Here is a 14,479-nt window from a genome sequence, read left to right on the forward strand (position 1 = left end):
TTCCCCAGAATAGGTAACCCCGCAGGAGTAAAGCCTTGCTGCCCTGTCCTGCCTGCTCTGTGCGCATACAGCGGGATGTTGATCCAGGACTTGGCTTCAGACATGTAAGATCGCCTATCCATTAAACCACTGAGGTCACTGTTGCTGCCTCCAGGCTCTTTCTTCAGCCTTGAGGCTGGGCAAGTACAGAGTGAGCAGGCCTGCACAGAGCAGCCCAACCAAGGGGAAGTTCATCTAAGCAGGTTTCCCACTCAGTGTGCTCCTAAGACTATAATTTCCAGGAGAGACAGCTTGTGAAGTTCTACAACTGGAATGACAAACTGGACCTGACAGCCATCGACATAGACTTGTTTTTGTTTTTTTACTACGTGGACCTCTCAATGACTTATTCATCAATTGGTTTCCTATTTTTAAAATATTATTGAGTGTGCTCAGATCATTAGTGTCAACATACTTTTTGAAGCATTCTTAAACTTTTTAAAAAACTTTTCTGCTGGGAAAATGTATACCTAAACCTGTGGAAAGAAGTATTACATAGGTATGATTCACATATTGGAAATCTAGTTGTCCTTGGAGGTTTGAGTTGTATTGCAAAATCATGTTGATATCGAGGTTGAAAAATGCAAGAATAATTGGTAATGATTTCTAGATGTCCAGGGTGTGACCAGGTCAGAATTTGCTTTCTTCTACCCACAGGAAAGCATGGGTGCTCTGTCCATATTCAACCTTGCTCAGTGCTCAGGTACAGATGGAGAATCCAAAGTCAAGGAGCAAAGCGTGCCTGTGTGCTAAGTTGCTTCAGGCGTGTTTGACCACGTGTGACCCTATGGACGGTAGCCCGCCAGTTGACGTTGTTTAGTGTGCTTTTGTTGATGTTGTTTAGCTGTTTAGTCATGTCTGACTCTTTTGCAACCCCATGGACAAGCCTCTTATATCTCCTACGTTGGCAGGCAGGTTCTTTACCACCTGTGCCACCTGGGAAGCCGCAAGGAGCAAAGAGGAATTTGTAATTGGATATGACTGGGTTTCTCCCATCTCTTGACCCTTGGCTGCATTTAGTGCACTGAGTAGACTGAGTTTGACTCTCCTGCAGAACGCAACCCAGAATTCATTCTCGGGACTCTGTTGACACTTCTCCAGGAAACCACCTTAGGCTACACAACACAGGTCATTTTGATACATCTAGCTTCAGTGATGGTTCTGCTTTTGCTACTTATACTTCCCAGAGACGGGGGCTTTTTTCCAAATGGATTTAAAATGAAATAACCTGATATAATTTTAACTGGCTTGGCTGGATGCCACAGATACATTTGGAAATTTAAAAAGTCAAGACATTGGACCTCAGTATAGGCAGTGTTTTCTTTTCTCCAGAAAACAAAATATTTTAAATTAGGATATAAAACTAAGTATCTTATTATTTACATATTATTTCTTAGTGTTTATAAAGATATAACAAATTTGAACTATGTCACCCTCCCCAAGTGATTCACAGGACAACCTACTGATTCTGAGTGACATTCTGATCAAAATAATTGCCTTTGAAAGGCATTTACTGTGACTCACTCACCACGGCAGCCTTTCAAAGCTCTTTGAGAACACTGAGTCATGCATTTTCACAATGTGTCTTGAGGTAAATGGGAAGCCAATATTATTATTCCTACTCTACCTAAGGGGACAACCACGATCTCCAAAGATGCTGTCTCTATTTGGGATATTCTGTCTCTACAGAATACTTCTTTGTGCTGACTTCTTAAGGTCCTTCTGTCGTCATGTTTTATTCTTTTCACATCATAGATTTGAAGAGTGGTAACTGGTTCCCAAAAATCCCAGGTATTTCATCCTCAGGTTAGTTTTCTAATCAAGACCAATTTGGTGGCTTTTTTATCTCTTCCAAAAAAAGTAGTATATATAGTATGATGCATATGTTATTGTTTGGCCGCTAAGTCATATCCGACTCTTTTGTGACTCCATGGACTGTAGCCCGCCAGGCTCCTCTGTCTATAGGATTTCCCAGGCAAGAATACTGGAGTGGCTTGCCATTTCCTCCTCCAGGGATCTTGCTGACCCAGGGATAAAACCCCATCTCCTGTATTGCAGGTGGATTCTTTACTGCTGAGCTGCCAAGGAAACCAAGCATTATGCTCACATATTACAGTATATTGACATCAATGACAGGAAACCCATGGCCTCTTACTTGCCCCATTTCTACTGTGTTTTAACTGTTACAAAGGGCTTCAAGATGATGACCTGAAATCTGCCTTTCAGCTTTCATTTTACCTTCCAGGAAAGCAAAAAACAAGACTCTCTTCACCTATTTGAAGGCATTTGCCATTCCTCTACTTTATCCAAGTTAAACTTTCTCAGAGGATTCAACCATAACTCACAGGGATGGTTTCCAGACTCTCAATAAACCAGTTATCCTTTCTGATCAGGATACCAAGTGTCAGAGTCTCCCTTAAAACATGTTATCTAATATTGAAACCAGTCTTTAAGACACAGTCTAAGCATAAAAGAGCAGAAAGAGTCTATAACTTTCCCTGGCAGAGATACTCTAAGACCGAAGATCCTAAAGCAATATGACTGTTTTTTTCCCCCTCTGTTATCTTTTTTACAAAACATGCTATTTTACACAAGTCAGATATCTCTGCCGCCCCATCACTAGAACGTCTGAGCATAATCATGCCAGACACGTCAGTATTGCTGGCACATGGAAGAAAACCTGGATCACGGCACTGGTTCTCCTAGGTTGCATCGCTTTTCTTTGCTGCTTCTCTACTCTGACTCAAGTTCAGAGGAGCAGAAACCAGGGAGCAACCCTCCGTCTTTCATCTGTTTTGCCGGCACCACGCTGCTCTCAAGAGCTCAGTCCTACAAAAACAGGACAGACAGACATGCTTTGGCCCAGTGCATGGCTGAAGGATTTCTATCTGATTTGATCCCGTTGACTGATAGAATGTTCTCAACTTTGGTGACGAGGTTCTATCTATGGATCTGAGAAAAATCTCAGCACAGTTTAGGGTTTTTGAGATTTCAAGTATTCATCTCATGGCCAGAGTTGTCTTGCCATCAGAGATATTGCTGAGGCAGTCTCCCTGATGACTCAGTGGTAAAGAATCTTCTTGCCAATGCAGGAAGACACAGGTTCAATCCCTGATCTGGGAAGATCTCACATGCCACGAAGAAACTAGGCATGTGGGCCACAGCTATTAAGCCTGTGCTCTCAAGCTGGGGAACTGCAGCTACTGAAGCTCGTGTCCTCTAGAGCCTGCAACAAGAGAAGCCATGGAAATGAGAAGCCCGTGCAAAGCACCTAGAGAGTGGCCTGCTCGCCCCACACAGAGCAAGACCCTGCGCAGCAGCCAAGACCCAACACAGCCAAAGTAAATCAATACAATTTTAAAAGATATGCCTGAGCATGATTGTCTTTTTATTAAGTAATCTCTTATTTATAAAATTCCTTCGAGTGTCTAAAATAAAAGAGTTTGGAGATATAATTTTAGCACTTATCTCTGCAGAACTTCAAGAGCGTAATCTTTTTTTTCTTTTTTTAACTTTTTAATTCTGTAATGGAGTGTAGCCGATTAACAATGTTATGATAGTTTCAGGGGAGCAGCGAAAGGACTCAGCCATACATATACATGTATCCATTCGCCCCCAAACCCACCTCCCATCCAGCCTGCTCCATAACATTGAGCAGAGTTCCATGTGCTACACAATAGGTCCTTGTTGCTCACCAATTTAAATACAGAAGTGTGTACATGTTCATCCCAAACTCCTTAACTATCCCTTCCCCCCGGGCAACCATAAGTTTGTTTTTTAAGTCTGTGAGTTCAAGAGTGTAATCTTCATTCTCACTCTATGTTTCTAATACACTTTAAAAATTTTTTTAATTTTTTAATTTATTTTTATTTTTTTAATATAAATTTATTTATTTTAATTGGAGACTAATTACTTTACAATATAGTATTGGTTTTGCCATACATCAACATGAACCCACCACGGGTGTACATGTGTTCCCAATCCTGAACCCCCCTCCCTCCTCCCTTCCCGTACCATCCCTCTGGGTCATCCCAGTGCACCAGCCCTAAGCACCCTGTATCATGCATCGAACTTGGACCGGCGATTCATTTCATATATGATATTATACATGTTTCAATGCCATTCTCCCAAATCATCCCACCCTCTCCCTCTGCAACAGAGTCCAAAAGCCTGTTCTATACATTTGTGTCTCTTTTGCTGTCTCACATACAGGGTTATCGTTACCATCTTTCTAAATTCCACATATATGCATTAGTATACTGTACTGGTGTTTTTCTTTCTGGCTTACTTCACTCTGTATAATGGGCTCCAGTTTCATCCACCTCATTAGAACTGATTCAAATGTATTCTTTTTAATGGCTGAGTAATACTCCATTGTGTATATGTACCACAGCTTTCTTATCCATTCATCTGCTGATGGACATCTAGGTTGCTTCCATGTCCTGGCTATTATAAACAGTGCTGCGATGAGCATTGGGGTACATGTGTCTCTTTCAATTCTGGTTTCCTTGGTGTGTATGCCCAGCATAGGATTGCTGGGTCGTATGGCAGTTCTATTTCCCGTTTTTAAAGGAATCTCCACACTGTTCTCCATAGTGGCTGTACTAGTTTGCATTCCCACCAACTGTGTAAGAAGGTTCCCTTTTCTCCACACCCTGTATAGCATTTATTGCTTGTAGACTTTTGGATCGCAGCCATTCTGACTGGCATGAAATGGTACCTCATGGTGGTTTTGATTTGCATTTCTCTGATAATGAGTGATGTTGAGCATAATACACTTTTTAAAATCCAATTTTAGGACTCACTGGCTCCACTTTGAGTATATTTGCTATAGTAAATGCATAAGTCAGTATAAGTAGTTCCTTGTTTTCTCTAAAAATCTACTGACTGAAAGAAAGGAAACATATCAGTTGGACAAAATAATTTCTGTACATAATAAAGGCTGAATTATGTGCAAGTTGACCAGCAACTAAGTTCTCAGCTGCCCCATTATAAAATAGGAATATGACCACAGCCTTGAACTGCCAGCAATAACTTGTAGAAGTAAGATGCTCTGGACACAGTAGGCATTGAGTAATGTTTAGGATCACAGAGGTGAAAGAAACCTTCGATATCACCTAATTCAACCTCTTTAATTAACAGAGGAGCCTGGTGAGCTACAGTCCATGGGATTGCCAAGAGCTGGAAACAAGTGTGCAATTAACTTTCACTTTCAATCATTATTATGACTTTAAATTTTTAATTTTTTCTTTAAATTGAGGCCCAGTGAAATTAAATGATTTATTCACAGTTATACAGATACGTGATTCAAGACTGATCAATATGTCCTAATAGCTCCATCATCATCCCTCTCCTAGAACAGTTCTGCTAGTGATGACTTTATTTACATGACTCTCAACAAGTGCTAAAATAGCCTAATAAAATTCTGTATTAATGATTTAGTCCTGCTGGGCCACCTAGAAGATGATTAAAAACTTTAATACTATATTTTTTTCAAGTCTCCTTCTTAAGTCTTAAGTTTCTTTCTTTGTAGAATCAAACTTGTTTATGGTTCCTTATATCACAACATAAATAATAATAGGAAGTGATCTAATGATGACAATAAAAATAATACTCATAAAATACTTAGGACAATTAAGTATGATAATCTAGCTGAAACATTAAAACAACCGCATGACATATATAATATTCCAGACTTTAGACTTGATAAGACTGAGGCACAGACAGATTTGTATATTTTTCTCAAGGGCCCACAGCTCAAAAGTGGCAGATTTCACCCTGTATTCCTAGCTGTTACATGAACACTATCAAAAAACAAGATGATATCCTGAAAAGTTTAATAAATAATGACTAGGAAGAAATGAGGGCTCCCAAAGTGGCTCGGTGGGTTAAGAATCCAACTGCAATGCAGGAGACACAGGTTCAATCCCCAGGTAGGGAAGCTCCCTGGAGGAGGGCATGGCAACCCTCTCTAGCATTCTTGCCTGGAGAATCCCATGGACAGAGGAGCCTGGCAGGCTATAGTCCATGGGGTTGCCAAGAGTCAGACACGACTGAAGTGACTGAGTGCATACACACAGGAAGAAATGAATGTTCTTGAGAGTTCTGAAACTACTGAGAAGTATTTCAAGATAATTTTTCAGATTTTTTTTATTTGCCTTTTCTGGTCTCTTTAACTGCAGTGCAGAATCCCCAGAGTGAATCATATTTATTCCGCAACCACAGATATCAAAGCATCCTCCCATCAAAGTTCAGTGCTGGGAAAAAGTGTTTGCTTCCCAGAATCCCAGACCCACATCTCAGCTGCTTCAAAGATGCCTTCCCTATTAGTTAGGAGCCTCCACCCATTCCTTTGCTATACACACCTACATCCCAACTGAGGCTCCCAAAGCTGAATTCCCGGTACTGAAAAGCAAGCCCAAGCAAGACACCTCTCTACTCAACACCTAAAATTCTCTAACAAGCAGGTTGGTTTCAAGGAAGAGACAAAAGCAAATCCCTAATCTGTGACTAGCTTCCTGCACCATTTGGTGTTCACCAGGCTCACAGGGCAGAGCCTGCTTTCTGCAGTAAGGATCAACAGAGGTGAGGCAGCTGGTGCTTCTACAGCCATAAATCACAGAGGTGTAAAGACAACTTGACATAAAATCTGTACAAGCTTTGCATATGGCGTGCCTGCAGATACCAGAGGCTTGGCTGAATAACACCAGGAACAGTTTAGGTTGGAAAATTCTTTAGAGGGCTTTGACAAAAGCTTTTAAAGACTGATGTTTCAGTGAACTCATCCTGTCATTTCCCATCACTTAGCCAAGTTACATTTTTATAAGTGTTCCTTTACACCGTTTCTGCAAGAGGGATAGGGAGGAGATGGGTGGTAAAGACCAGCCATGGAAACGACTTCAGAATCAGTAGTCAGTGAAGTCATGATGAGAGTATTCAGAGATGGACTGCATCTCTGGATCCCATACTGGGCTTCTCCAAGCCCCGTCACACAAGCTCAACGGGAAGCATCTCTCTATGGACTATTGTCCACCAACCATCTGCTCGTGTCTCTAACACAGCAATGTAAGGCTCCTTGGGACCAGCCAGATCTCAACCCCTCCTATAGATAAACTCAGAATTCTAGATCTGAGAGCCAAAGGTGGGGGTGGGGAGAGGAAATGAATCAAATTCCAACAAGTGAAAAAAAAAAAAAGGCTTGTATGCCCTTGAGGCAGAGGCATAGGAGGCCTCTGCACATTGATAACCTATGACTCAGTCTTTTATCACTCAGAGCTCAGTGTTTTCAAATTCCATGGGATGGATGCTGCTCCTGTTCCAAAGGGATGTCCTCCCAAAGAGGTGGCTTCTAGAAGTGAAGAGGGGGTAAGCCCTGTCTCTGCACTGCCGCGTGCTATGGCTGCCTTTTCACGACAATGACTTTATACCCTATAGACTCTAGATTCACCTCTGTTAGGGAAGTTAAAATGAAGGAAGTCTCAGTCAGGTTTCAGAAGCAGAAGAGCAGGCCTCTGACCTTGCTTCTGACCTGCTTGGACACCACCTGGATTCCATGCCTGCCCGCAAGCATGGCTAGTCAGGTGGCAGTTTAGGTAAGAGAGTGGGTCTTGGAATTCTTCAGCCCATGGAGGTCTGGCCAACCCCCTGGGGTCTAACAAAATCCTATGACTCGCAAGATAAAAACAAACTGCATTGTAAAAAAGTCCAAGTAAACTCAGAGATGTATTTTTGAACACAAACTGATGATAACATCATGATATTGGTTTGCGGCCTAGGACTAAAAGCGGGAGCCCCCAAAACTGCAATTTGAAGTCTCAGCCGTGGAGTGGATGGACTACCTGGGACCTTTTCTCAGCCTTTTCCCAACAGATTGCTGTTAATCAGGGACTTCCCAGCACTGTTTAAGTCTGGGCGCTGGTCAGCCCAGTTAGGTGATGTATGTGCTGTTCCATGGTGCTCGTGGTAAAGAACCCGCCTCCCAGTGCAGAAGACGTATGGATGAGGGTTCGATCCCTGAGTCAGGATGGTCCTCTGGAGGAAATGGCAACCCACTCCAGTATTCTTGCCCGGAGAATCCCATGGACAGAGGTGCCTGGCAGGATGCTGTCCATGGGGTTGCAAAGAGTCAGACACAACTAAAGTGACTTATCACGCACACACATACACGCATGTGCTGTTACTGTTTTCTGTTTCTCTTCTTTTAATGACTGTATATTGGAATTAAGTAAAATAATCCTCTTTTAAATACTGAAATTGTTTATTGTCCGTAACGAGTGGTTTTTTTGGTTAATAAATCCTCCGAACCCGAAACAAAAGTAAAACTTTCCACTAAACAGTCATTTTTCCGTATTTTTTTTTCCCAAAAGAAGCAAAGGAAAGTCCTTGACACTCATGTAGGTATCAACAGAAAACCTGAGGAAAAAAAGAAAATCAAAGCATGGACCAGAATACACATGACTAAGAATAGGAATGTCAAGAACATGGCTTATGGAAAGGAAAGCTGAGTTTTGATCTGTTAGTTGTATTGAAGCTGAGGCAAGGTGCAGAGCAGGGTGTGGAGTAGAATGAGTTAGGGAAGGGAGGAGGGATCTTCTTTACATAAGAATTAGAGATGATCTCCTATTTTATTTTATGTGGCTTTTTCAAAAGCATTTGTCAAAACCCAACATATTTCATAATTACCTTATTCTCACAAAAGGTTCTTAAGTTAAATGGTTGTGCCAAAAGGCCATGCTTAGTTAAGACTTGATATGACACTCATTCTCAACTTTCTTGTCTCCAGATTTTGGTCCTGCTTGGACACCAAGGAGGTGGCCTTAAAGCCAGCAGCATCTTTGATGTCTGAGGACAGTATATATTTCTGCAAAGTACTTCATCCACTGTTGATATGTATAAAGATGAACAAAGTAAGGACTGCTATTACAGAGCAAAAGTCTCAGTTGTGTCAGAGAAAGTCACTCTTTGAAAATATCAAATGGGGCTCTTATTGACTATTTGCACAGTCTTCTACAGTCAGAACCAGAAAGGGTCTACTAAAGGAAAGAGAACATTCCGGATATTCTTCCTTTCATAAGCTGCCCCAGGGTCACATTTAGTAACAAGAACTTAGGGAAAACAAGGACCAGAAGCACAGGTGATGCCCAGGACTCCACTGGAGAGGAGCCAGGAACCACATCTCTCATACCTGAAGCCAGCTGTTTGCAGAAAGTAACTTTAGGAGTAGACCCTAAGACCAATATATGGAATGAATGGATGAAAGAAATGGAGAATACTTAAAAACATTTTTTCCCTATTAATACAATTGTTCTATTTAATACAGTCAGAGATTATAATTTATGAACTACTCATGTCAATGGCTGCATTTAAAAATTCAAAATGAGGACTTCCCTGAGGGTCTAGTGGTGAAGACTTCACCTTCCAATGCAGGGGGTGTGGGTTTGACATGCTCTCAGGGCCATAAAACAAAAACAATATTGTAACAAATTCAATAAAGCCTTTAAAAATGGTTCACATCAAAAGAGTCTTTAAGAAAACATATACTTAAATGAAGATTACACTTGTTTAGTACCAACAAAGCTAACCATGTTCTATTTTTAAAAGTCTATTATTTATTATAATAATGTGCATGTTATATTCAGAAAACCTCTACAAGAAAGGAAATATGTTAATCCTTATTTTAGAAATAGAAAAGAGAGATTCATTCAGTAATTTAATTAAATAAAATTCTTTGGTTACTCATACCACAGCTACAGTGATCGTAGCATCTTACTTCTACATATAATAAAACGTCTTAGAAAGTGAGGCCTAAGCTACAACATTGGAAAAAAAAAATCAAACATACAAAACAAAGACAGAACCAAACTCAATACCTCCATCAAGAAATCCATGATTTTAAAAGGCACATCAAAAGTAAAGCTACTTAGTGGTAGAATAAGATTTAAATATGGATTTATTTGTGAAGGTTTTAAACACTGCATTTACTATCTTTAGCATCCTCAACGATTACACAGCTTGTAAAGTGCTTTGAGGTTATGAGATCACTAGTGAAGCTCTCGGTTTCATTTAAAATAAATTCAATTAAATATGTCTTTCTTTACAGTGCTTCCAGCCCATGAAAATCATTATCAGAGGATGTGGCAGAAAGGGGGGGAGAAAACCCAAATAACAAAATACCACTGCTGTCAGATTTTTTTCACAGGTGGTAAACGTGATTCTAATGTTTGTAACCTTACAAGGTTAGAAAGATGGTGCTAAGAACTAGGAGAATCAGCTCATTTGCTAGAGGGACACATAAAGAGTTGACTGTTCCATTTTGGCATTTACAGAAACATGGATGGTATTACGCTAAGTGAAATAAGACAGACAAAGACAAATACTATATTATATCTTTTATATGTGGAATCTAACAAATACAGCTAACTAGTCAATATAACAAAATGAAGAAGACTCACAGATATAAACAAGCTAGTGGCCACCAGTGGGAAGAGGGATGGGAGAGGGGAATATAGAAGTAGGGGATTAAGACGTATCATACTTGGACATACTGTTAGGTATAAAATAAACTACAGGGATATATTGTACAACATAGGGAACATAGCCAATGTTTTATAATAACTGTAAGTGGGGTAAAACTTAAAAATTGTGAATAACTATATTGTACACCTGTTAACATATAAAACTGTTCAGCAAGTATACTTCAATTAAAAAAAAAGAAGAATTGACACATCTCCCATTACATCGTATGGAACTACTTTTGATTTCCTCAAAATATCATTACCAATGAGCTACAAAAAATATTGCCAAATATGGGGAAAAGGTAAGCCACAGTGAGCCTTCTCTTCCTATTGTCTTGGTGGTTTATGAGGTAATTTTGAAACTGGCTAGTGGTTTGATCTCAACCAGTCAAGGAATCATTTCATTGACAATAGATGTGGGAGTTGTATTTTCCGTGGGAATCATGGAGTGCCAAAGTGCTTAGCTCATATGGTTACATGGCACATTCTTGAGAAGAATCATCTGCCCAAGAAGCAATATTATATTAACGATTCTTCCACTACAATCGCTACCTCCCCTCCAAAAAATAATTAGGCTTGTTTCCTAAAAAAACTTTTAGGAAGGAAATTGCTTTTCTTAAACACTGTAGCAAAATATCACTTATCCAGCCTGCCTTTAAGTTGATGTCACTGATAGCCAATATCTGAATCAACCAACCAGATTACCCAAGACATTTAAAAACAAGGCTATACATGTATGCCAGAGATGTGTAATGATGACGTGTTTTCTGAAGTCTAGGTGAGCAGCCTATTTCTCCACCAACATATTCAGGTCATAACTGACCTCCACACAAGAAATTGAGAGGATGAGTCTTAAACTATTTTTCAGCAGATAGGGAAAAATACTTAATAATTATAATAATATGATGCTAGAATTCTTTTTGCATGAGGATGGAAAAGGCAAAGACCAGTGGAGTGTCTACAAAGTGACAATCATTGACTAGTTTCATTCATACATATTTTTAATTGAAAATAAAATAAATTGTGGAAAATTCTGAAAGACATGGGAATATCAGACTACCTGACCTGCCTCTTGAGAAACCTATATACAGGTCAGGAAGCAACAGTTAGAACTGGACATGGAACAACACACTGGTTCCAAATAGGAAAAGGAGTACGTCAAGGCTGTATATTGACACCCTGCTTATTTAACTTATATGAAGAGTACATCATGAGAAACACTGGGCTGGAAGAAGCACAAGCTGGAATCAAGATTGCCAGGAGAAATATCAATAACCTCAGATATGCAGATGACACCACCCTTATGGCAGAAAGTGAAGAGGAACTAAAAAGCCTCTTGATGAAAGTGAGAGAGGAGAGTGAAAAAATTGGCTTAAAGCTCAACATTCAGAAAACTAAGATCATGGCATCTGGGCCCATCACTTCATGGGAAATAGATGGGGAAACAGTGTCAGACTTTATTTTTTTTTTGGGGGGGGGGCTCCAAAATCACTGCAGATGGTGACTGCAGCCATGAAATTAAAAGACGCTTACTCCTTGGAAGGAAAGTTATGACCAACCAAGATAGCATATTGAAAAGCAGAGACATTACTTTGCCAACAAAGGTCCGTCTAGTCTAGGCTATGGTTTTTCCAGTAGTCATGTATGGATGTGAACACATGTATACCTGTGGCGGATTCATTTTGATACTTGGCAAAACTAATACAGTTATGTAAAGTTTAAAAATAAAATAAAATTAAAAAAAAAAAAAAAAAAAAAGAAAGCTGAGCACCGAAGAACTGATGTTTTTGAACTGTGGTATTGGAGAAGACTCTTGAGAGTCCCTTGGACTGCAAGGAGATCCAACCAGTCCATTCTAAAGGAGATCAGTCCTGGGTGTTCTTTGGAAGGACTGATGCTAAAGCTGAAACTCCAGTACTTTGGCCACCTCATGCGAAGAGTTGACTCATTGGAAAAGACTCTGATGCTGGGAGGGATTGGGGGCAGGAGGAAAAGGGGATGACAGAGGATGAGATGGCTGGATGGCATTACCGACATGATGGACATGAGTTTGAGTGAACTCCAGGAGTTGGTGATGGACAGGGAGGCCTGGTGTGCTGTGATTCATGGGGTTGCAAAGAGTCAGACACAACTGAGTGACTGAACTCAACTGAATTGAACTGAAGCAATAACATGAGGTGGATATTAGTGTTTTTATTTTATAAATGAGGAAAACAAGATCTAGAAGTTTAAAAAACTTGTTCAAAGTCATATAGCTCTTAAGTAGCAGAGCTGGAATTAGGTCAGTTCTGTCTGGTTCTATTTACTATTAGATTCTTTACACACTTAGCATTCTCCATCCTGGGGCAGTGGAAGGTACTATATTCTGTAACCAACATGTACATTAATGGGTGATTTGTGAGAATATATTACTTTATACGGACTTCCCTGGTGGCTCAGATGGTAAAGAATCTGCCTGCAATGCAGGAGACCTGGGTTTGATCCCTGGGTTTGGAATACCCTCTGGAGAAGGGAATGGAAACCCACTCAAGAATTCTTGCCTGGAGAATCCCATGGATAGAGGAGCATAGTGGGCTATATAGTACATGGGGTCGCAAAGAGTTGGACATGACTGAGGAACTAACAGTTTCACATTCACCACTCTATATTAATATTACATTCATATTTATACTAATAATGTGCATATTATATAGAAAGCCTGATAGCTCAGTTGGTAAAGAACCTGCCTGCAATGCAGGAGATCCCGCTTTGATTCCTGAGTTGGGAAGATCCACTAGAGAAAGGATAGGCTACCCACTCCAATATTCTTGGGCTTCCCTTGTGGCTCAGCTGGTAAAGAATCTGCCTGTAATGCAGGAGACTTGGGTTCAATCCCTGGGTTGGGAAGATCCCCTGGAGAAGGGAAAGGCTACCCATTCCAGTATTCTGGCTTAAAGAATTCCATGGACTGTATAGTCATGGGGGTCACAAAAGAGTCAGACATGACTGAGTGACTTTTACACACTACAAGTCCAAGGGTAAAGAATACAGAAATAATATCAAAATTAATTCAATTTTCTTCATTAATCTATTAAGGGTATATAATTTGCTGAGCGCCAAAGAATGGATGCTTTTGAATTGTGGTGTTGGAGAATACCCTTGAGAGTCCCTTGGACTGCAAGGAGATCCAACCAGTCCATTCTAAAGGAGATCAGCCCTGGGATTTCTTTGGAAGGAATGATGCTAAAGCTGAAACTCCAGTACTTTGGCCACCTCATGCGAAGAGTTGACTCATTGGAAAAGACTCTGATGCTGGGAGGGATTGGGGGCAGGAGGAGAAGGGGATGACAGAGGATGAGATGGCTGGATGGCATCACTGACTCAATGGACGTGAGTCTGAGTGAACTCCAGGAGTTGGTGATGGACAGGGAGGCCTGGCATGCTGCGATTCATGGGGCCGCAAAGAGTCGGACACGACTGAGCGACTGAACTGAACTGAACTGAATTTGCAAACTCCGTTTTTCACAAAATTCTAAATAATTTTGTTTTATTAAATAAATGCATGAAATATTGGGAAATGGAAAAGTCTCATATTTGATAGTACAGCATAATTTATTTATTAGCAAATAGTTTATGAACACTAGTATTTATGGTGTTTAAAAACCTTATTTAAAAGTATCTATCATATTAAAATTTAGGTTCCTGAAGACTGATAAAGACTTTAAGTACAATTTTAGTAAAATGTACTTTATAATCATTGAATAAAAAATAAATACATAGTGTTTATTCATTTTTCAAAAACAGTATTTAATGCATGCAAAAAATAATTTTAAATAGTATTCAAATGATATAGTTACATCCATTTGGGTGGCTTTAGTGGTGGGTGATTTTATCTTAATTTTGCTTACCAGAAATAAACTCCTTCTTAAGCTTATTTATGTCCTGAT

This window comes from Bubalus bubalis, chromosome 1, assembly GCF_019923935.1.
Source record: "Bubalus bubalis isolate 160015118507 breed Murrah chromosome 1, NDDB_SH_1, whole genome shotgun sequence".
In the NCBI taxonomy this organism is placed as follows: domain Eukaryota; kingdom Metazoa; phylum Chordata; class Mammalia; order Artiodactyla; family Bovidae; genus Bubalus; species Bubalus bubalis.